Raw genomic sequence first — 21,795 nt, 5'->3', positions numbered from 1 at the left:
CCCTCCACTACCCACAGAGATGCACTCGCTAATACTTGGCTTTAGAGCCCATCCCCCACCATCGCTTACTGCTAGGCCTAGGAAAACACTTAGGGAAGGCAAGCGAAGGGATTCTATTACAACCCAGGTGCTGCTGTCTGTTGGAGGAACCTCCCCACACTCACAACCCCAGAACACTTCTTCCTGTGTGTGCTGGACGTGGGGAAACATAGCACATGCATTTTCCAGGGGTCACAGTAATTCCCAAGTTGTGGGTTGTAGTTTAAACATCTCCACTACCCATGGAGAGGCACACGCTAATACTTAGTTTTAGATCCCAAATCCCACTTTCAACCACACACTGGCCTAGGCAAACCATCAGGGAAGACAAGCAAAGGGATTCTATTCAAACCAAGACGCTGATGTCAGTTGGAGGAACTACCCCACCCTCAGGATACTGGAACCCAACCTTGTGTGGTGGGGAGATTTGAAGCCCCACTCCACGCAGATGAATGGGTGCTCAGGTGTTTCCCTTTGTGGAGAATTCATCTAAATACTTCCTCAGTCCATCGGGGACACTCGCTACTATTTGGCCTCAAAGCCCAACCCCCAGGTTTCTCTCAGAGTCAGTCCTAGGGAAACACTCAGGGATTACAAGCTAAGGGATTCTATTAGAACCCAGCCGCTTCTGTCACCTGAAATTGCCAGCCCACACTCAGGATAGCAGAAAACTTCTTCATGTGTGTTCTGGTGGTGGGGATACAGAGTCCACGCTTTTTTCAAGGAGCACAGGTATTCCCATGTTGTGGGCTTTTGGTTAATAACCTCCAAATCCCATGGAGAAGCACTCGCTAATACTTGGATTTAGAGCCCAACCCACCCTTTCCCCAGCACTCCGTATCAGGCAACCAAACAGGGTAGACAAGTTAAGCGATTTTATAAGAACCAAGGCCCTGCTCTCAGTTGGAGGAGGCTGCCCACTCTCAGGATAACTGTGCAAGTGTTCGTGTGTGTGCTGGAGGTGTGGAAACAGACTCCACGGATCTTTATGGGGGCACAGGTGTTCCCAGGTTAGGGATGTAGTTTAAACACCTCCAAAAACCACAGAGAGGTCATCGCAAATACTTGGTTTTGGAGCCCAAACCACACTTTCCCCCGCACTCCCGCCTAGGCTTTCCATCAGGGAAGACAAGCAAAGGGATTCAATTAGAACCCAGGCGCTGCTGTCAGTTGGAGGAACTTCCCTGCACTCAGAATTCCAGAACACATTCTTAGGAGTGGGAGAGATGTGCAGCCCCACTGCACCCAGATGAATGCAGGAAAAGGTGTTCCATTTAGGGACAAGTCCTCTAAGTACTTCCTCAATGGATCAGGGGGCACTCACTGCTACGTGGCCTCCAAGCCCAACCCCCAGCTTTCCCTCATGGCCTGGCCTAAAAGAACACTCAGGGAACAGAAGCTAAGGGATACTAATAGAATCCAGGTGCTGCTGTCAGTTTGAGGAACTTCCCCACACTCAGAATACAAGAACACATCTTCGTGTGTGTGCTGGATGTAGGGAAACAGTCAAAGCATCTTTCAGGGGGCACATTTATTCCATGGTTGTGGGCTGTAGGTTAAAAACCCACATCCCATGGATAGGCTCTCGCTTATACTTGGTTTAGAGCCCAACCCCGACTTTCCCCCACTCTCCAGCCTAGGCATGCCATCAGGGAAGACAAGCTAAGGGATTCTTTTAGAATCCAGGCGCTGCTGGCATTTGGAGGAGCCTCCCCACAATCAGGATACCTGAGCACGTCTCCGTGTGTGTGCTGGAGGTGGGGAAACAGATTCCACGCATCTTTATGGGGCACAGGTGTTCCAAGGTTGGGGAAGTAGTTTAAAACCCTCCACTACCCACAGAGATGCACTCGCTAATACTTGGCTTTAGAGCCCATCCCCCACCATCGCTTACTGCTAGGCCTAGGAAAGCACTTAGGGAAGGCAAGCGAAGGTATTCTATTACAACCCAGGTGCTGCTGTCTGTTGGAGGAACCTCCCCACACTCACAACCCCAGAACACTTCTTCCTGTGTGTGCTGGACGTGGGGAAACATAGCACACGCATTGTTTAGGGGTCACAGTAATTCGCAAGTTGTGGGTTGTAGTTTAAACATCTCCACTACCAATGGAGAGGCACACGCTAATACTTAGTTTTAGATCCCAAATCCCACTTTCAACCACACACTGGCCTAGGCAAACCATCAGGGAAGACAAGCAAAGGGATTCTATTCAAACCAAGACGCTGATGTCAGTTGGAGGAACTACCCCACCCTCAGGATACTGGAACTCAACCTTGTGTGGTGGGGAGATTTGAAGCCCCACTCCACGCAGATGAATGGGTGCTCAGGTGTTTCCCTTTATGGAGAATTCATCTAAATACTTCCTCAGTCCATCGGGGACACTCGCTACTATTTGGCCTCAAAGCCCAACCCCCAGGTTTCTCTCAGAGTCAGTCCTAGGGAAACACTCAGGGATTACAAGCTAAGGGATTCTATTAGAACCCAGCCGCTTCTGTCACCTGAAATTGCCAGCCCACACTCAGGATAGCAGAAAACTTCTTCATGTGTGTTCTGGTGGTGGGGATACAGAGTCCACGCTTTTTTCAAGGAGCACAGGTATTCCCATGTTGTGGGCTTTTGGTTAATAACCTCCAAATCCCATGGAGAAGCACTCGCTAATACTTGGATTTAGAGCCCAACCCACCCTTTCCCCAGCACTCCGTATCAGGCAACCAAACAGGGTAGACAAGTTAAGCGATTTTATAAGAACCAAGGCCCTGCTCTCAGTTGGAGGAGGCTGCCCACTCTCAGGATAACTGTGCAAGTGTTCGTGTGTGTGCTGGAGGTGTGGAAACAGACTCCACGGATCTTTATGGGGGCACAGGTGTTCCCAGGTTAGGGATGTAGTTTAAACACCTCCACAAACCATAGAGAGGTCATCGCAAATACTTGGTTTTGGAGCCCAAACCACACCTTCCCCCGCACTCCCGCCTAGGCTTTCCATCAGGGAAGACAAGCAAAGGGATTCAATTAGAACCCAGGCGCTGCTGTCAGTTGGAGGAACTTCCCTGCACTCAGAATTCCAGAACACATTCTTAGGTGTGGGAGAGATGTGCAGCCCCACTGCACCCAGATGAATGCAGGAAAAGGTGTTCCCTTTAGGGACAAGTCCTCTAAGTACTTCCTCAATGGATCAGGGGGCACTCACTGCTACGTGGCCTCCAAGCCCAACCCCCAGCTTTCCCTCATGGCCTGGCCTAAAAGAACACTCAGGGAACAGAAGCTAAGGGATACTAATAGAATCCAGGTGCTGCTGTCAGTTTGAGGAACTTCCCCACACTCAGAATACCAGAACACTTCTTCGTGTGTGTGCTGGATGTAGGGAAACAGTCAAAGCATCTTTCAGGGGGCACATTTATTCCATGGTTGTGGGTTGTAGGTTAAAAACCCACATCCCATGGATAGGCTCTCGCTTATACTTGGTTTAGAGCCCAACCCCCACTTTCCCCCACTCTCCAGCCTAGGCATGCCATCAGGGAAGACAAGCTAAGGGATTCTTTTAGAACCCAGGGGCTGCTGTCATTTGGAGGAGCCTCCCCACAATCAGGATACCTGAGCATGTCTCCGTGTGTGTGCTGGAGGTGGGGAAACAGATTCCACGCATCTTTATGGGGCACAGGTGTTCCAAGGTTGGGGAAGTAGTTTAAAACCCTCCACTACCCACAGAGATGCACTCGCTAATACTTGGCTTTAGAGCCCATCCCCCACCATCGCTTACTGCTAGGCCTAGGAAAACACTTAGGGAAGGCAAGCGAAGGGATTCTATTACAACCCAGGTGCTGCTGTCTGTTGGAGGAACCTCCCCACACTCACAACCCCAGAACACTTCTTCCTGTGTGTGCTGGACGTGGGGAAACATAGCACATGCATTTTCCAGGGGTCACAGTAATTCCCAAGTTGTGGGTTGTAGTTTAAACATCTCCACTACCCATGGAGAGGCACACGCTAATACTTAGTTTTAGATCCCAAATCCCACTTTCAACCACACACTGGCCTAGGCAAACCATCAGGGAAGACAAGCAAAGGGATTCTATTCAAACCAAGACGCTGATGTCAGTTGGAGGAACTACCCCACCCTCAGGATACTGGAACCCAACCTTGTGTGGTGGGGAGATTTGAAGCCCCACTCCACGCAGATGAATGGGTGCTCAGGTGTTTCCCTTTGTGGAGAATTCATCTAAATACTTCCTCAGTCCATCGGGGACACTCGCTACTATTTGGCCTCAAAGCCCAACCCCCAGGTTTCTCTCAGAGTCAGTCCTAGGGAAACACTCAGGGATTACAAGCTAAGGGATTCTATTAGAACCCAGCCGCTTCTGTCACCTGAAATTGCCAGCCCACACTCAGGATAGCAGAAAACTTCTTCATGTGTGTTCTGGTGGTGGGGATACAGAGTCCACGCTTTTTTCAAGGAGCACAGGTATTCCCATGTTGTGGGCTTTTGGTTAATAACCTCCAAATCCCATGGAGAAGCACTCGCTAATACTTGGATTTAGAGCCCAACCCACCCTTTCCCCAGCACTCCGTATCAGGCAACCAAACAGGGTAGACAAGTTAAGCGATTTTATAAGAACCAAGGCCCTGCTCTCAGTTGGAGGAGGCTGCCCACTCTCAGGATAACTGTGCAAGTGTTCGTGTGTGTGCTGGAGGTGTGGAAACAGACTCCACGGATCTTTATGGGGGCACAGGTGTTCCCAGGTTAGGGATGTAGTTTAAACACCTCCAAAAACCACAGAGAGGTCATCGCAAATACTTGGTTTTGGAGCCCAAACCACACTTTCCCCCGCACTCCCGCCTAGGCTTTCCATCAGGGAAGACAAGCAAAGGGATTCAATTAGAACCCAGGCGCTGCTGTCAGTTGGAGGAACTTCCCTGCACTCAGAATTCCAGAACACATTCTTAGGAGTGGGAGAGATGTGCAGCCCCACTGCACCCAGATGAATGCAGGAAAAGGTGTTCCATTTAGGGACAAGTCCTCTAAGTACTTCCTCAATGGATCAGGGGGCACTCACTGCTACGTGGCCTCCAAGCCCAACCCCCAGCTTTCCCTCATGGCCTGGCCTAAAAGAACACTCAGGGAACAGAAGCTAAGGGATACTAATAGAATCCAGGTGCTGCTGTCAGTTTGAGGAACTTCCCCACACTCAGAATACAAGAACACATCTTCGTGTGTGTGCTGGATGTAGGGAAACAGTCAAAGCATCTTTCAGGGGGCACATTTATTCCATGGTTGTGGGCTGTAGGTTAAAAACCCACATCCCATGGATAGGCTCTCGCTTATACTTGGTTTAGAGCCCAACCCCGACTTTCCCCCACTCTCCAGCCTAGGCATGCCATCAGGGAAGACAAGCTAAGGGATTCTTTTAGAATCCAGGCGCTGCTGGCATTTGGAGGAGCCTCCCCACAATCAGGATACCTGAGCACGTCTCCGTGTGTGTGCTGGAGGTGGGGAAACAGATTCCACGCATCTTTATGGGGCACAGGTGTTCCAAGGTTGGGGAAGTAGTTTAAAACCCTCCACTACCCACAGAGATGCACTCGCTAATACTTGGCTTTAGAGCCCATCCCCCACCATCGCTTACTGCTAGGCCTAGGAAAGCACTTAGGGAAGGCAAGCGAAGGTATTCTATTACAACCCAGGTGCTGCTGTCTGTTGGAGGAACCTCCCCACACTCACAACCCCAGAACACTTCTTCCTGTGTGTGCTGGACGTGGGGAAACATAGCACACGCATTTTTTAGGGGTCACAGTAATTCCCAAGTTGTGGGTTGTAGTTTAAACATCTCCACTACCAATGGAGAGGCACACGCTAATACTTAGTTTTAGATCCCAAATCCCACTTTCAACCACACACTGGCCTAGGCAAACCATCAGGGAAGACAAGCAAAGGGATTCTATTCAAACCAAGACGCTGATGTCAGTTGGAGGAACTACCCCACCCTCAGGATACTGGAACTCAACCTTGTGTGGTGGGGAGATTTGAAGCCCCACTCCACGCAGATGAATGGGTGCTCAGGTGTTTCCCTTTATGGAGAATTCATCTAAATACTTCCTCAGTCCATCGGGGACACTCGCTACTATTTGGCCTCAAAGCCCAACCCCCAGGTTTCTCTCAGAGTCAGTCCTAGGGAAACACTCAGGGATTACAAGCTAAGGGATTCTATTAGAACCCAGCCGCTTCTGTCACCTGAAATTGCCAGCCCACACTCAGGATAGCAGAAAACTTCTTCATGTGTGTTCTGGTGGTGGGGATACAGAGTCCACGCTTTTTTCAAGGAGCACAGGTATTCCCATGTTGTGGGCTTTTGGTTAATAACCTCCAAATCCCATGGAGAAGCACTCGCTAATACTTGGATTTAGAGCCCAACCCACCCTTTCCCCAGCACTCCGTATCAGGCAACCAAACAGGGTAGACAAGTTAAGCGATTTTATAAGAACCAAGGCCCTGCTCTCAGTTGGAGGAGGCTGCCCACTCTCAGGATAACTGTGCAAGTGTTCGTGTGTGTGCTGGAGGTGTGGAAACAGACTCCACGGATCTTTATGGGGGCACAGGTGTTCCCAGGTTAGGGATGTAGTTTAAACACCTCCACAAACCATAGAGAGGTCATCGCAAATACTTGGTTTTGGAGCCCAAACCACACCTTCCCCCGCACTCCCGCCTAGGCTTTCCATCAGGGAAGACAAGCAAAGGGATTCAATTAGAACCCAGGCGCTGCTGTCAGTTGGAGGAACTTCCCTGCACTCAGAATTCCAGAACACATTCTTAGGTGTGGGAGAGATGTGCAGCCCCACTGCACCCAGATGAATGCAGGAAAAGGTGTTCCCTTTAGGGACAAGTCCTCTAAGTACTTCCTCAATGGATCAGGGGGCACTCACTGCTACGTGGCCTCCAAGCCCAACCCCCAGCTTTCCCTCATGGCCTGGCCTAAAAGAACACTCAGGGAACAGAAGCTAAGGGATACTAATAGAATCCAGGTGCTGCTGTCAGTTTGAGGAACTTCCCCACACTCAGAATACCAGAACACTTCTTCGTGTGTGTGCTGGATGTAGGGAAACAGTCAAAGCATCTTTCAGGGGGCACATTTATTCCATGGTTGTGGGTTGTAGGTTAAAAACCCACATCCCATGGATAGGCTCTCGCTTATACTTGGTTTAGAGCCCAACCCCCACTTTCCCCCACTCTCCAGCCTAGGCATGCCATCAGGGAAGACAAGCTAAGGGATTCTTTTAGAACCCAGGGGCTGCTGTCATTTGGAGGAGCCTCCCCACAATCAGGATACCTGAGCATGTCTCCGTGTGTGTGCTGGAGGTGGGGAAACAGATTCCACGCATCTTTATGGGGCACAGGTGTTCCAAGGTTGGGGAAGTAGTTTAAAACCCTCCACTACCCACAGAGATGCACTCGCTAATACTTGGCTTTAGAGCCCATCCCCCACCATCGCTTACTGCTAGCCCTAGGAAAACACTTAGGGAAGTCAAGCGAAGGGATTCTATTACAACCCAGGTGCTGCTGTCTGTTGGAGGAACCTCCCCACACTCACAACCCCAGAACACTTCTTCCTGTGTGTGCTGGACGTGGGGAAACATAGCACACGCATTTTTCAGGGGTCACAGTAATTTCCGAGTTGTGGGTTGTAGTTTAAACATCTCCACTACCCATGGAGAGGCACACGCTAATACTTAGTTTTAGATCCAAATCCCACTTTCAACCACACACTGGCCTAGGCAAACCATCAGGGAAGACAAGCAAAGGGATTCTATTCAAACCAAGACGCTGATGTCAGTTGGAGGAACTACCCCACCCTCAGGATACTGGAACCCAACCTTGTGTGGTGGGGAGATTTGAAGCCCCATTCCACGCAGATGAATGGGTGCTCAGGTGTTTCCCTTTATGGAGAATTCATCTAAATACTTCCTCAGTCCATCGGGGACACTCGCTACTATTTGGCCTCAAAGCCCAACCCCCAGGTTTCTCTCAGAGTCAGTCCTAGGGAAACACTCAGGGATTACAAGCTAAGGGATTCTATTAGAACCCAGCCGCTTCTGTCACCTGAAATTGCCAGCCCACACTCAGGATAGCAGAAAACTTCTTCATGTGTGTTCTCGTGGTGGGGATACAGAGTCCACGCTTTTTTCAAGGAGCACAGGTATTCCCATGTTGTGGGCTTTTGGTTAATAACCTCCAAATCCCATGGAGAAGCACTCGCTAATACTTGGATTTAGAGCCCAACCCACCCTTTCCCCAGCACTCCGTATCAGGCAACCAAACAGGGTAGACAAGTTAAGCGATTTTATAAGAACCAAGGCCCTGCTCTCAGTTGGAGGAGGCTGCCCACTCTCAGGATAACTGTGCAAGTGTTCGTGTGTGTGCTGGAGGTGTGGAAACAGACTCCACGGATCTTTATGGGGGCACAGGTGTTCCCAGGTTAGGGATGTAGTTTAAACACCTCCACAAACCATAGAGAGGTCATCGCCAATACTTGGTTTTGGAGCCCAAACCACACTTTCCCCCGCACTCCCGCCTAGGCTTTCCATCAGGGAAGACAAGCAAAGGGATTCAATTAGAACCCAGGCGCTGCTGTCAGTTGGAGGAACTTCCCTGCACTCAGAATTCCAGAACACATTCTTAGGTGTGGGAGAGTTGTGCAGCCCCACTGCACCCAGATGAATGCAGGAAAAGGTGTTCCCTTTAGGGAGAAGTCCTCTAAGAACTTCCACAATGGATCAGGGGCACTCACTGCTACGTGGCCTCCAAGCCCAACCCCCAGCTTTCCCTCATGGCCTGGCCTAAAAGAACACTCAGGGAACAGAAGCTAAGGGATACTAATAGAATCCAGGTGCTGCTGTCAGTTTGAGGAACATCCCCACACTCAGAATACAAGAACACATCTTCGTGTGTGTGCTGGATGTAGGGAAACAGTCAAAGCATCTTTCAGGGGGCACATTTATTCCATGGTTGTGGGTTGTAGGTTAAAAACCCACATCCCATGGATAGGCTCTCGCTTATACTTGGTTTAGAGCCCAACCCCCACTTTCCCCCACTCTCCAGCCTAGGCATGCCATCAGGGAAGGCAAGCTAAGGGATTCTTTTAGAACCCAGGCGCTGCTGTCATTTGGAGGAGCCTCCCCACAATCAGGATACCTGAGCACGTCTCCGTGTGTGTGCTGGAGGTGGGGAAACAGATTCCACGCATCTTTATGGGGCACAGGTGTTCCAAGGTTGGGGAAGTAGATTAAAACCCTCCACTACCCACAGAGATGCACTCGCTAATACTTGGCTTTAGAGCCCATCCCCCACCATCGCTTACTGCTAGGCCTAGGAAAACACTTAGGGAAGTCAAGCTAAGGGATTCTATTACAACCAAGGTGCTGCTGTCTGTTGGAGGAACTTCCCACACTCACAACCCCAGAACACTTCTTCCTGTGTGTGCTGGACGTGGGGAAATATAGCACACGCATTTTTCAGGGGTCACAGTAATTCCCAAGTTGTGGGTTGTAGTTTAAACATCTCCACTACCCATGGAGAGGCACACGCTAATACTTAGTTTTAGATCCCAAATCCCACTTTCAACCACACACTGGCCTAGGCAAACCATCAGGGAAGACAAGCAAAGGGATTCTATTCAAACCAAGACGCTGATGTCAGTTGGAGGAACTACCCCACCCTCAGGATACTGGAACCCAACCTTGTGTGGTGGGGAGATTTGAAGCCCCACTCCACGCAGATGAATGGGTGCTCAGGTGTTTCCCTTTATGGAGAATTCATCTAAATACTTCCTCAGTCCATCGGGGACACTCGCTACTATTTGGCCTCAAAGCCCAACCCCCAGGTTTCTCTCAGAGTCAGTCCTAGGGAAACACTCAGGGATTACAAGCTAAGGGATTCTATTAGAACCCAGCCGCTTCTGTCACCTGAAATTGCCAGCCCACACTCAGGATAGCAGAAAACTTCTTCATGTGTGTTCTGGTGGTGGGGATACAGAGTCCACGCTTTTTTCAAGGAGCACAGGTATTCCCATGTTGTGGGCTTTTGGTTAATAACCTCCAAATCCCATGGAGAAGCACTCGCTAATACTTGGATTTAGAGCCCAACCCACCCTTTCCCCAGCACTCCGTATCAGGCAACCAAACAGGGTAGACAAGTTAAGCGATTTTATAAGAACCAAGGCCCTGCTCTCAGTTGGAGGAGGCTGCCCACTCTCAGGAGAACTGTGCAAGTGTTCGTGTGTGTGCTGGAGGTGTGGAAACAGACTCCACGGATCTTTATGGGGGCACAGGTGTTCCCAGGTTAGGGATGTAGTTTAAACACCTCCACAAAACATAGAGAGGGCATCGTAAATACTTGGTTTTGGAGCCCAAACCACACTTTCCCCCGCACTCCCGCCTAGGCTTTCCATCAGGGAAGACAAGCAAAGGGATTCAATTAGAACACAGGCGCTGCTGTCAGTTGGAGGAACTTCCCTGCACTCAGAATTCCAGAACACATTCTTAGGTGTGGGAGAGATGTGCAGCCCCACTGCACCCAGATGAATGCAGGAAAAGGTGTTCCCTTTAGGGACAAGTCCTCTAAGTACTTCCTCAATGGATCAGGGGGCACTCACTGCTACGTGGCCTCCAAGCCCAACCCCCAGCTTTCCCTCATGGCCTGGCCTAAAAGAACACTCAGGGAACAGAAGCTAAGGGATACTAATAGAATCCAGATGCTGCTGTCAGTTTGAGTAACTTCCCCACACTCAGAATACAAGAACACATCTTCGTGTGTGTGCTGGATGTAGGGAAACAGTCAAAGCATCTTTCAGGGGGCACATTTATTCCATGGTTGTGGGTTGTAGGTTAAAAACCCACATCCCATGGATAGGCTCTCGCTTATACTTGGTTTAGAGCCCAACCCCCACTTTCCCCCACTCTCCAGCTTAGGCATGCCATCAGGGAAGACAAGCTAAGGGATTCTTTTAGAACCCAGGCACTGCTGTCATTTGGAGGAGCCTCCCCACAATCAGGATACCTGAGCACGTCTCCGTGTGTATGCTGGAGGTGGGGAAACAGATTCCACGCATCTTTATGGGGCACAGGTGTTCCAAGGTTGGGGAAGTAGTTTAAAACCCTCCACTACCCACAGAGATGCACTCGCTAATACTTGGCTTTAGAGCCCATCCCCCACCATCGCTTACTGCTAGGCCTAGGAAAACACTTAGGGAAGGCAAGCGAAGGGATTCTATTACAACCCAGGTGCTGCTGTCTGTTGGAGGAACCTCCCCACACTCACAACCCCAGAACACTTCTTCCTGTGTGTGCTGGACGTGGGGAAACATAGCACATGCATTTTCCAGGGGTCACAGTAATTCCCAAGTTGTGGGTTGTAGTTTAAACATCTCCACTACCCATGGAGAGGCACACGCTAATACTTAGTTTTAGATCCCAAATCCCACTTTCAACCACACACTGGCCTAGGCAAACCATCAGGGAAGACAAGCAAAGGGATTCTATTCAAACCAAGACGCTGATGTCAGTTGGAGGAACTACCCCACCCTCAGGATACTGGAACCCAACCTTGTGTGGTGGGGAGATTTGAAGCCCCACTCCACGCAGATGAATGGGTGCTCAGGTGTTTCCCTTTGTGGAGAATTCATCTAAATACTTCCTCAGTCCATCGGGGACACTCGCTACTATTTGGCCTCAAAGCCCAACCCCCAGGTTTCTCTCAGAGTCAGTCCTAGGGAAACACTCAGGGATTACAAGCTAAGGGATTCTATTAGAACCCAGCCGCTTCTGTCACCTGAAATTGCCAGCCCACACTCAGGATAGCAGAAAACTTCTTCATGTGTGTTCTGGTGGTGGGGATACAGAGTCCACGCTTTTTTCAAGGAGCACAGGTATTCCCATGTTGTGGGCTTTTGGTTAATAACCTCCAAATCCCATGGAGAAGCACTCGCTAATACTTGGATTTAGAGCCCAACCCACCCTTTCCCCAGCACTCCGTATCAGGCAACCAAACAGGGTAGACAAGTTAAGCGATTTTATAAGAACCAAGGCCCTGCTCTCAGTTGGAGGAGGCTGCCCACTCTCAGGATAACTGTGCAAGTGTTCGTGTGTGTGCTGGAGGTGTGGAAACAGACTCCACGGATCTTTATGGGGGCACAGGTGTTCCCAGGTTAGGGATGTAGTTTAAACACCTCCAAAAACCACAGAGAGGTCATCGCAAATACTTGGTTTTGGAGCCCAAACCACACTTTCCCCCGCACTCCCGCCTAGGCTTTCCATCAGGGAAGACAAGCAAAGGGATTCAATTAGAACCCAGGCGCTGCTGTCAGTTGGAGGAACTTCCCTGCACTCAGAATTCCAGAACACATTCTTAGGAGTGGGAGAGATGTGCAGCCCCACTGCACCCAGATGAATGCAGGAAAAGGTGTTCCATTTAGGGACAAGTCCTCTAAGTACTTCCTCAATGGATCAGGGGGCACTCACTGCTACGTGGCCTCCAAGCCCAACCCCCAGCTTTCCCTCATGGCCTGGCCTAAAAGAACACTCAGGGAACAGAAGCTAAGGGATACTAATAGAATCCAGGTGCTGCTGTCAGTTTGAGGAACTTCCCCACACTCAGAATACAAGAACACATCTTCGTGTGTGTGCTGGATGTAGGGAAACAGTCAAAGCATCTTTCAGGGGGCACATTTATTCCATGGTTGTGGGCTGTAGGTTAAAAACCCACATCCCATGGATAGGCTCTCGCTTATACTTGGTTTAGAGCCCAACCCCGACTTTCCCCCACTCTCCAGCCTAGGCATGCCATCAGGGAAGACAAGCTAAGGGATTCTTTTAGAATCCAGGCGCTGCTGGCATTTGGAGGAGCCTCCCCACAATCAGGATACCTGAGCACGTCTCCGTGTGTGTGCTGGAGGTGGGGAAACAGATTCCACGCATCTTTATGGGGCACAGGTGTTCCAAGGTTGGGGAAGTAGTTTAAAACCCTCCACTACCCACAGAGATGCACTCGCTAATACTTGGCTTTAGAGCCCATCCCCCACCATCGCTTACTGCTAGGCCTAGGAAAGCACTTAGGGAAGGCAAGCGAAGGTATTCTATTACAACCCAGGTGCTGCTGTCTGTTGGAGGAACCTCCCCACACTCACAACCCCAGAACACTTCTTCCTGTGTGTGCTGGACGTGGGGAAACATAGCACACGCATTTTTTAGGGGTCACAGTAATTCCCAAGTTGTGGGTTGTAGTTTAAACATCTCCACTACCAATGGAGAGGCACACGCTAATACTTAGTTTTAGATCCCAAATCCCACTTTCAACCACACACTGGCCTAGGCAAACCATCAGGGAAGACAAGCAAAGGGATTCTATTCAAACCAAGACGCTGATGTCAGTTGGAGGAACTACCCCACCCTCAGGATACTGGAACTCAACCTTGTGTGGTGGGGAGATTTGAAGCCCCACTCCACGCAGATGAATGGGTGCTCAGGTGTTTCCCTTTATGGAGAATTCATCTAAATACTTCCTCAGTCCATCGGGGACACTCGCTACTATTTGGCCTCAAAGCCCAACCCCCAGGTTTCTCTCAGAGTCAGTCCTAGGGAAACACTCAGGGATTACAAGCTAAGGGATTCTATTAGAACCCAGCCGCTTCTGTCACCTGAAATTGCCAGCCCACACTCAGGATAGCAGAAAACTTCTTCATGTGTGTTCTGGTGGTGGGGATACAGAGTCCACGCTTTTTTCAAGGAGCACAGGTATTCCCATGTTGTGGGCTTTTGGTTAATAACCTCCAAATCCCATGGAGAAGCACTCGCTAATACTTGGATTTAGAGCCCAACCCACCCTTTCCCCAGCACTCCGTATCAGGCAACCAAACAGGGTAGACAAGTTAAGCGATTTTATAAGAACCAAGGCCCTGCTCTCAGTTGGAGGAGGCTGCCCACTCTCAGGATAACTGTGCAAGTGTTCGTGTGTGTGCTGGAGGTGTGGAAACAGACTCCACGGATCTTTATGGGGGCACAGGTGTTCCCAGGTTAGGGATGTAGTTTAAACACCTCCACAAACCATAGAGAGGTCATCGCAAATACTTGGTTTTGGAGCCCAAACCACACCTTCCCCCGCACTCCCGCCTAGGCTTTCCATCAGGGAAGACAAGCAAAGGGATTCAATTAGAACCCAGGCGCTGCTGTCAGTTGGAGGAACTTCCCTGCACTCAGAATTCCAGAACACATTCTTAGGTGTGGGAGAGATGTGCAGCCCCACTGCACCCAGATGAATGCAGGAAAAGGTGTTCCCTTTAGGGACAAGTCCTCTAAGTACTTCCTCAATGGATCAGGGGGCACTCACTGCTACGTGGCCTCCAAGCCCAACCCCCAGCTTTCCCTCATGGCCTGGCCTAAAAGAACACTCAGGGAACAGAAGCTAAGGGATACTAATAGAATCCAGGTGCTGCTGTCAGTTTGAGGAACTTCCCCACACTCAGAATACCAGAACACTTCTTCGTGTGTGTGCTGGATGTAGGGAAACAGTCAAAGCATCTTTCAGGGGGCACATTTATTCCATGGTTGTGGGTTGTAGGTTAAAAACCCACATCCCATGGATAGGCTCTCGCTTATACTTGGTTTAGAGCCCAACCCCCACTTTCCCCCACTCTCCAGCCTAGGCATGCCATCAGGGAAGACAAGCTAAGGGATTCTTTTAGAACCCAGGGGCTGCTGTCATTTGGAGGAGCCTCCCCACAATCAGGATACCTGAGCATGTCTCCGTGTGTGTGCTGGAGGTGGGGAAACAGATTCCACGCATCTTTATGGGGCACAGGTGTTCCAAGGTTGGGGAAGTAGTTTAAAACCCTCCACTACCCACAGAGATGCACTCGCTAATACTTGGCTTTAGAGCCCATCCCCCACCATCGCTTACTGCTAGCCCTAGGAAAACACTTAGGGAAGTCAAGCGAAGGGATTCTATTACAACCCAGGTGCTGCTGTCTGTTGGAGGAACCTCCCCACACTCACAACCCCAGAACACTTCTTCCTGTGTGTGCTGGACGTGGGGAAACATAGCACACGCATTTTTCAGGGGTCACAGTAATTTCCGAGTTGTGGGTTGTAGTTTAAACATCTCCACTACCCATGGAGAGGCACACGCTAATACTTAGTTTTAGATCCAAATCCCACTTTCAACCACACACTGGCCTAGGCAAACCATCAGGGAAGACAAGCAAAGGGATTCTATTCAAACCAAGACGCTGATGTCAGTTGGAGGAACTACCCCACCCTCAGGATACTGGAACCCAACCTTGTGTGGTGGGGAGATTTGAAGCCCCATTCCACGCAGATGAATGGGTGCTCAGGTGTTTCCCTTTATGGAGAATTCATCTAAATACTTCCTCAGTCCATCGGGGACACTCGCTACTATTTGGCCTCAAAGCCCAACCCCCAGGTTTCTCTCAGAGTCAGTCCTAGGGAAACACTCAGGGATTACAAGCTAAGGGATTCTATTAGAACCCAGCCGCTTCTGTCACCTGAAATTGCCAGCCCACACTCAGGATAGCAGAAAACTTCTTCATGTGTGTTCTCGTGGTGGGGATACAGAGTCCACGCTTTTTTCAAGGAGCACAGGTATTCCCATGTTGTGGGCTTTTGGTTAATAACCTCCAAATCCCATGGAGAAGCACTCGCTAATACTTGGATTTAGAGCCCAACCCACCCTTTCCCCAGCACTCCGTATCAGGCAACCAAACAGGGTAGACAAGTTAAGCGATTTTATAAGAACCAAGGCCCTGCTCTCAGTTGGAGGAGGCTGCCCACTCTCAGGATAACTGTGCAAGTGTTCGTGTGTGTGCTGGAGGTGTGGAAACAGACTCCACGGATCTTTATGGGGGCACAGGTGTTCCCAGGTTAGGGATGTAGTTTAAACACCTCCACAAACCATAGAGAGGTCATCGCCAATACTTGGTTTTGGAGCCCAAACCACACTTTCCCCCGCACTCCCGCCTAGGCTTTCCATCAGGGAAGACAAGCAAAGGGATTCAATTAGAACCCAGGCGCTGCTGTCAGTTGGAGGAACTTCCCTGCACTCAGAATTCCAGAACACATTCTTAGGTGTGGGAGAGTTGTGCAGCCCCACTGCACCCAGATGAATGCAGGAAAAGGTGTTCCCTTTAGGGAGAAGTCCTCTAAGAACTTCCACAATGGATCAGGGGCACTCACTGCTACGTGGCCTCCAAGCCCAACCCCCAGCTTTCCCTCATGGCCTGGCCTAAAAGAACACTCAGGGAACAGAAGCTAAGGGATACTAATAGAATCCAGGTGCTGCTGTCAGTTTGAGGAACATCCCCACACTCAGAATACAAGAACACATCTTCGTGTGTGTGCTGGATGTAGGGAAACAGTCAAAGCATCTTTCAGGGGGCACATTTATTCCATGGTTGTGGGTTGTAGGTTAAAAACCCACATCCCATGGATAGGCTCTCGCTTATACTTGGTTTAGAGCCCAACGCCCACTTTCCCCCACTCTCCAGCCTAGGCATGCCATCAGGGAAGGCAAGCTAAGGGATTCTTTTAGAACCCAGGCGCTGCTGTCATTTGGAGGAGCCTCCCCACAATCAGGATACCTGAGCACGTCTCCGTGTGTGTGCTGGAGGTGGGGAAACAGATTCCACGCATCTTTATGGGGCACAGGTGTTCCAAGGTTGGGGAAGTAGTTTAAAACCCTCCACTACCCACAGAGATGCACTCGCTAATACTTGGCTTTAGAGCCCATCCCCCACCATCGCTTACTGCTAGGCCTAGGAAAACACTTAGGGAAGTCAAGCTAAGGGATTCTATTACAACCAAGGTGCTGCTGTCTGTTGGAGGAACTTCCCACACTCACAACCCCAGAACACTTCTTCCTGTGTGTGCTGGACGTGGGGAAATATAGCACACGCATTTTTCAGGGGTCACAGTAATTCCCAAGTTGTGGGTTGTAGTTTAAACATCTCCACTACCCATGGAGAGGCACACGCTAATACTTAGTTTTAGATCCCAAATCCCACTTTCAACCACACACTGGCCTAGGCAAACCATCAGGGAAGACAAGCAAAGGGATTCTATTCAAACCAAGACGCTGATGTCAGTTGGAGGAACTACCCCACCCTCAGGATACTGGAACCCAACCTTGTGTGGTGGGGAGATTTGAAGCCCCACTCCACGCAGATGAATGGGTGCTCAGGTGTTTCCCTTTATGGAGAATTCATCTAAATACTTCCTCAGTCCATCGGGGACACTCGCTACTATTTGGCCTCAAAGCCCAACCCCCAGGTTTCTCTCAGAGTCAGTCCTAGGGAAACACTCAGGGATTACAAGCTAAGGGATTCTATTAGAACCCAGCCGCTTCTGTCACCTGAAATTGCCAGCCCACACTCAGGATAGCAGAAAACTTCTTCATGTGTGTTCTGGTGGTGGGGATACAGAGTCCACGCTTTTTTCAAGGAGCACAGGTATTCCCATGTTGTGGGCTTTTGGTTAATAACCTCCAAATCCCATGGAGAAGCACTCGCTAATACTTGGATTTAGAGCCCAACCCACCCTTTCCCCAGCACTCCGTATCAGGCAACCAAACAGGGTAGACAAGTTAAGCGATTTTATAAGAACCAAGGCCCTGCTCTCAGTTGGAGGAGGCTGCCCACTCTCAGGAGAACTGTGCAAGTGTTCGTGTGTGTGCTGGAGGTGTGGAAACAGACTCCACGGATCTTTATGGGGGCACAGGTGTTCCCAGGTTAGGGATGTAGTTTAAACACCTCCACAAACCATAGAGAGGGCATCGTAAATACTTGGTTTTGGAGCCCAAACCACACTTTCCCCCGCACTCCCGCCTAGGCTTTCCATCAGGGAAGACAAGCAAAGGGATTCAATTAGAACACAGGCGCTGCTGTCAGTTGGAGGAACTTCCCTGCACTCAGAATTCCAGAACACATTCTTAGGTGTGGGAGAGATGTGCAGCCCCACTGCACCCAGATGAATGCAGGAAAAGGTGTTCCCTTTAGGGACAAGTCCTCTAAGTACTTCCTCAATGGATCAGGGGGCACTCACTGCTACGTGGCCTCCAAGCCCAACCCCCAGCTTTCCCTCATGGCCTGGCCTAAAAGAACACTCAGGGAACAGAAGCTAAGGGATACTAATAGAATCCAGATGCTGCTGTCAGTTTGAGTAACTTCCCCACACTCAGAATACAAGAACACATCTTCGTGTGTGTGCTGGATGTAGGGAAACAGTCAAAGCATCTTTCAGGGGGCACATTTATTCCATGGTTGTGGGTTGTAGGTTAAAAACCCACATCCCATGGATAGGCTCTCGCTTATACTTGGTTTAGAGCCCAACCCCCACTTTCCCCCACTCTCCAGCTTAGGCATGCCATCAGGGAAGACAAGCTAAGGGATTCTTTTAGAACCCAGGCGCTGCTGTCATTTGGAGGAGCCTCCCCACAATCAGGATACCTGAGCACGTCTCCGTGTGTATGCTGGAGGTGGGGAAACAGATTCCACGCATCTTTATGGGGCACAGGTGTTCCAAGGTTGGGGAAGTAGTTTAAAACCCTCCACTACCCACAGAGATGCACTCGCTAATACTTGGCTTTAGAGCCCATCCCCCACCATCGCTTACTGCTAGGCCTAGGAAAACACTTAGGGAAGGCAAGCGAAGGGATTCTATTACAACCCAGGTGCTGCTGTCTGTTGGAGGAACCTCCCCACACTCACAACCCCAGAACACTTCTTCCTGTGTGTGCTGGACGTGGGGAAACATAGCACATGCATTTTCCAGGGGTCACAGTAATTCCCAAGTTGTGGGTTGTAGTTTAAACATCTCCACTACCCATGGAGAGGCACACGCTAATACTTAGTTTTAGATCCCAAATCCCACTTTCAACCACACACTGGCCTAGGCAAACCATCAGGGAAGACAAGCAAAGGGATTCTATTCAAACCAAGACGCTGATGTCAGTTGGAGGAACTACCCCACCCTCAGGATACTGGAACCCAACCTTGTGTGGTGGGGAGATTTGAAGCCCCACTCCACGCAGATGAATGGGTGCTCAGGTGTTTCCCTTTGTGGAGAATTCATCTAAATACTTCCTCAGTCCATCGGGGACACTCGCTACTATTTGGCCTCAAAGCCCAACCCCCAGGTTTCTCTCAGAGTCAGTCCTAGGGAAACACTCAGGGATTACAAGCTAAGGGATTCTATTAGAACCCAGCCGCTTCTGTCACCTGAAATTGCCAGCCCACACTCAGGATAGCAGAAAACTTCTTCATGTGTGTTCTGGTGGTGGGGATACAGAGTCCACGCTTTTTTCAAGGAGCACAGGTATTCCCATGTTGTGGGCTTTTGGTTAATAACCTCCAAATCCCATGGAGAAGCACTCGCTAATACTTGGATTTAGAGCCCAACCCACCCTTTCCCCAGCACTCCGTATCAGGCAACCAAACAGGGTAGACAAGTTAAGCGATTTTATAAGAACCAAGGCCCTGCTCTCAGTTGGAGGAGGCTGCCCACTCTCAGGATAACTGTGCAAGTGTTCGTGTGTGTGCTGGAGGTGTGGAAACAGACTCCACGGATCTTTATGGGGGCACAGGTGTTCCCAGGTTAGGGATGTAGTTTAAACACCTCCAAAAACCACAGAGAGGTCATCGCAAATACTTGGTTTTGGAGCCCAAACCACACTTTCCCCCGCACTCCCGCCTAGGCTTTCCATCAGGGAAGACAAGCAAAGGGATTCAATTAGAACCCAGGCGCTGCTGTCAGTTGGAGGAACTTCCCTGCACTCAGAATTCCAGAACACATTCTTAGGAGTGGGAGAGATGTGCAGCCCCACTGCACCCAGATGAATGCAGGAAAAGGTGTTCCATTTAGGGACAAGTCCTCTAAGTACTTCCTCAATGGATCAGGGGGCACTCACTGCTACGTGGCCTCCAAGCCCAACCCCCAGCTTTCCCTCATGGCCTGGCCTAAAAGAACACTCAGGGAACAGAAGCTAAGGGATACTAATAGAATCCAGGTGCTGCTGTCAGTTTGAGGAACTTCCCCACACTCAGAATACAAGAACACATCTTCGTGTGTGTGCTGGATGTAGGGAAACAGTCAAAGCATCTTTCAGGGGGCACATTTATTCCATGGTTGTGGGCTGTAGGTTAAAAACCCACATCCCATGGATAGGCTCTCGCTTATACTTGGTTTAGAGCCCAACCCCCACTTTCCCCCACTCTCCAGCCTAGGCATGCCATCAGGGAAGACAAGCTAAGGGATTCTTTTAGAACCCAGGGGCTGCTGTCATTTGGAGGAGCCTCCCCACAATCAGGATACCTGAGCATGTCTCCGTGTGTGTGCTGGAGGTGGGGAAACAGATTCCACGCATCTTTATGGGGCACAGGTGTTCCAAGGTTGGGGAAGTAGTTTAAAACCCTCCACTACCCACAGAGATGCACTCGCTAATACTTGGCTTTAGAGCCCATCCCCCACCATCGCTTACTGCTAGCCCTAGGAAAACACTTAGGGAAGTCAAGCGAAGGGATTCTATTACAACCCAGGTGCTGCTGTCTGTTGGAGGAACCTCCCCACACTCACAACCCCAGAACACTTCTTCCTGTGTGTGCTGGACGTGGGGAAACATAGCACACGCATTTTTCAGGGGTCACAGTAATTTCCGAGTTGTGGGTTGTAGTTTAAACATCTCCACTACCCATGGAGAGGCACACGCTAATACTTAGTTTTAGATCCAAATCCCACTTTCAACCACACACTGGCCTAGGCAAACCATCAGGGAAGACAAGCAAAGGGATTCTATTCAAACCAAGACGCTGATGTCAGTTGGAGGAACTACCCCACCCTCAGGATACTGGAACCCAACCTTGTGTGGTGGGGAGATTTGAAGCCCCATTCCACGCAGATGAATGGGTGCTCAGGTGTTTCCCTTTATGGAGAATTCATCTAAATACTTCCTCAGTCCATCGGGGACACTCGCTACTATTTGGCCTCAAAGCCCAACCCCCAGGTTTCTCTCAGAGTCAGTCCTAGGGAAACACTCAGGGATTACAAGCTAAGGGATTCTATTAGAACCCAGCCGCTTCTGTCACCTGAAATTGCCAGCCCACACTCAGGATAGCAGAAAACTTCTTCATGTGTGTTCTCGTGGTGGGGATACAGAGTCCACGCTTTTTTCAAGGAGCACAGGTATTCCCATGTTGTGGGCTTTTGGTTAATAACCTCCAAATCCCATGGAGAAGCACTCGCTAATACTTGGATTTAGAGCCCAACCCACCCTTTCCCCAGCACTCCGTATCAGGCAACCAAACAGGGTAGACAAGTTAAGCGATTTTATAAGAACCAAGGCCCTGCTCTCAGTTGGAGGAGGCTGCCCACTCTCAGGATAACTGTGCAAGTGTTCGTGTGTGTGCTGGAGGTGTGGAAACAGACTCCACGGATCTTTATGGGGGCACAGGTGTTCCCAGGTTAGGGATGTAGTTTAAACACCTCCACAAACCATAGAGAGGTCATCGCCAATACTTGGTTTTGGAGCCCAAACCACACTTTCCCCCGCACTCCCGCCTAGGCTTTCCATCAGGGAAGACAAGCAAAGGGATTCAATTAGAACCCAGGCGCTGCTGTCAGTTGGAGGAACTTCCCTGCACTCAGAATTCCAGAACACATTCTTAGGTGTGGGAGAGTTGTGCAGCCCCACTGCACCCAGATGAATGCAG

Source organism: Vicugna pacos, chromosome 18 (assembly GCF_048564905.1).
Source record: "Vicugna pacos chromosome 18, VicPac4, whole genome shotgun sequence".
Taxonomy (NCBI): Eukaryota; Metazoa; Chordata; class Mammalia; order Artiodactyla; family Camelidae; genus Vicugna; species Vicugna pacos.
The sequence above is the reverse complement of the archived record's forward strand: the minus strand, read 5'-3'. Positions refer to the sequence as shown.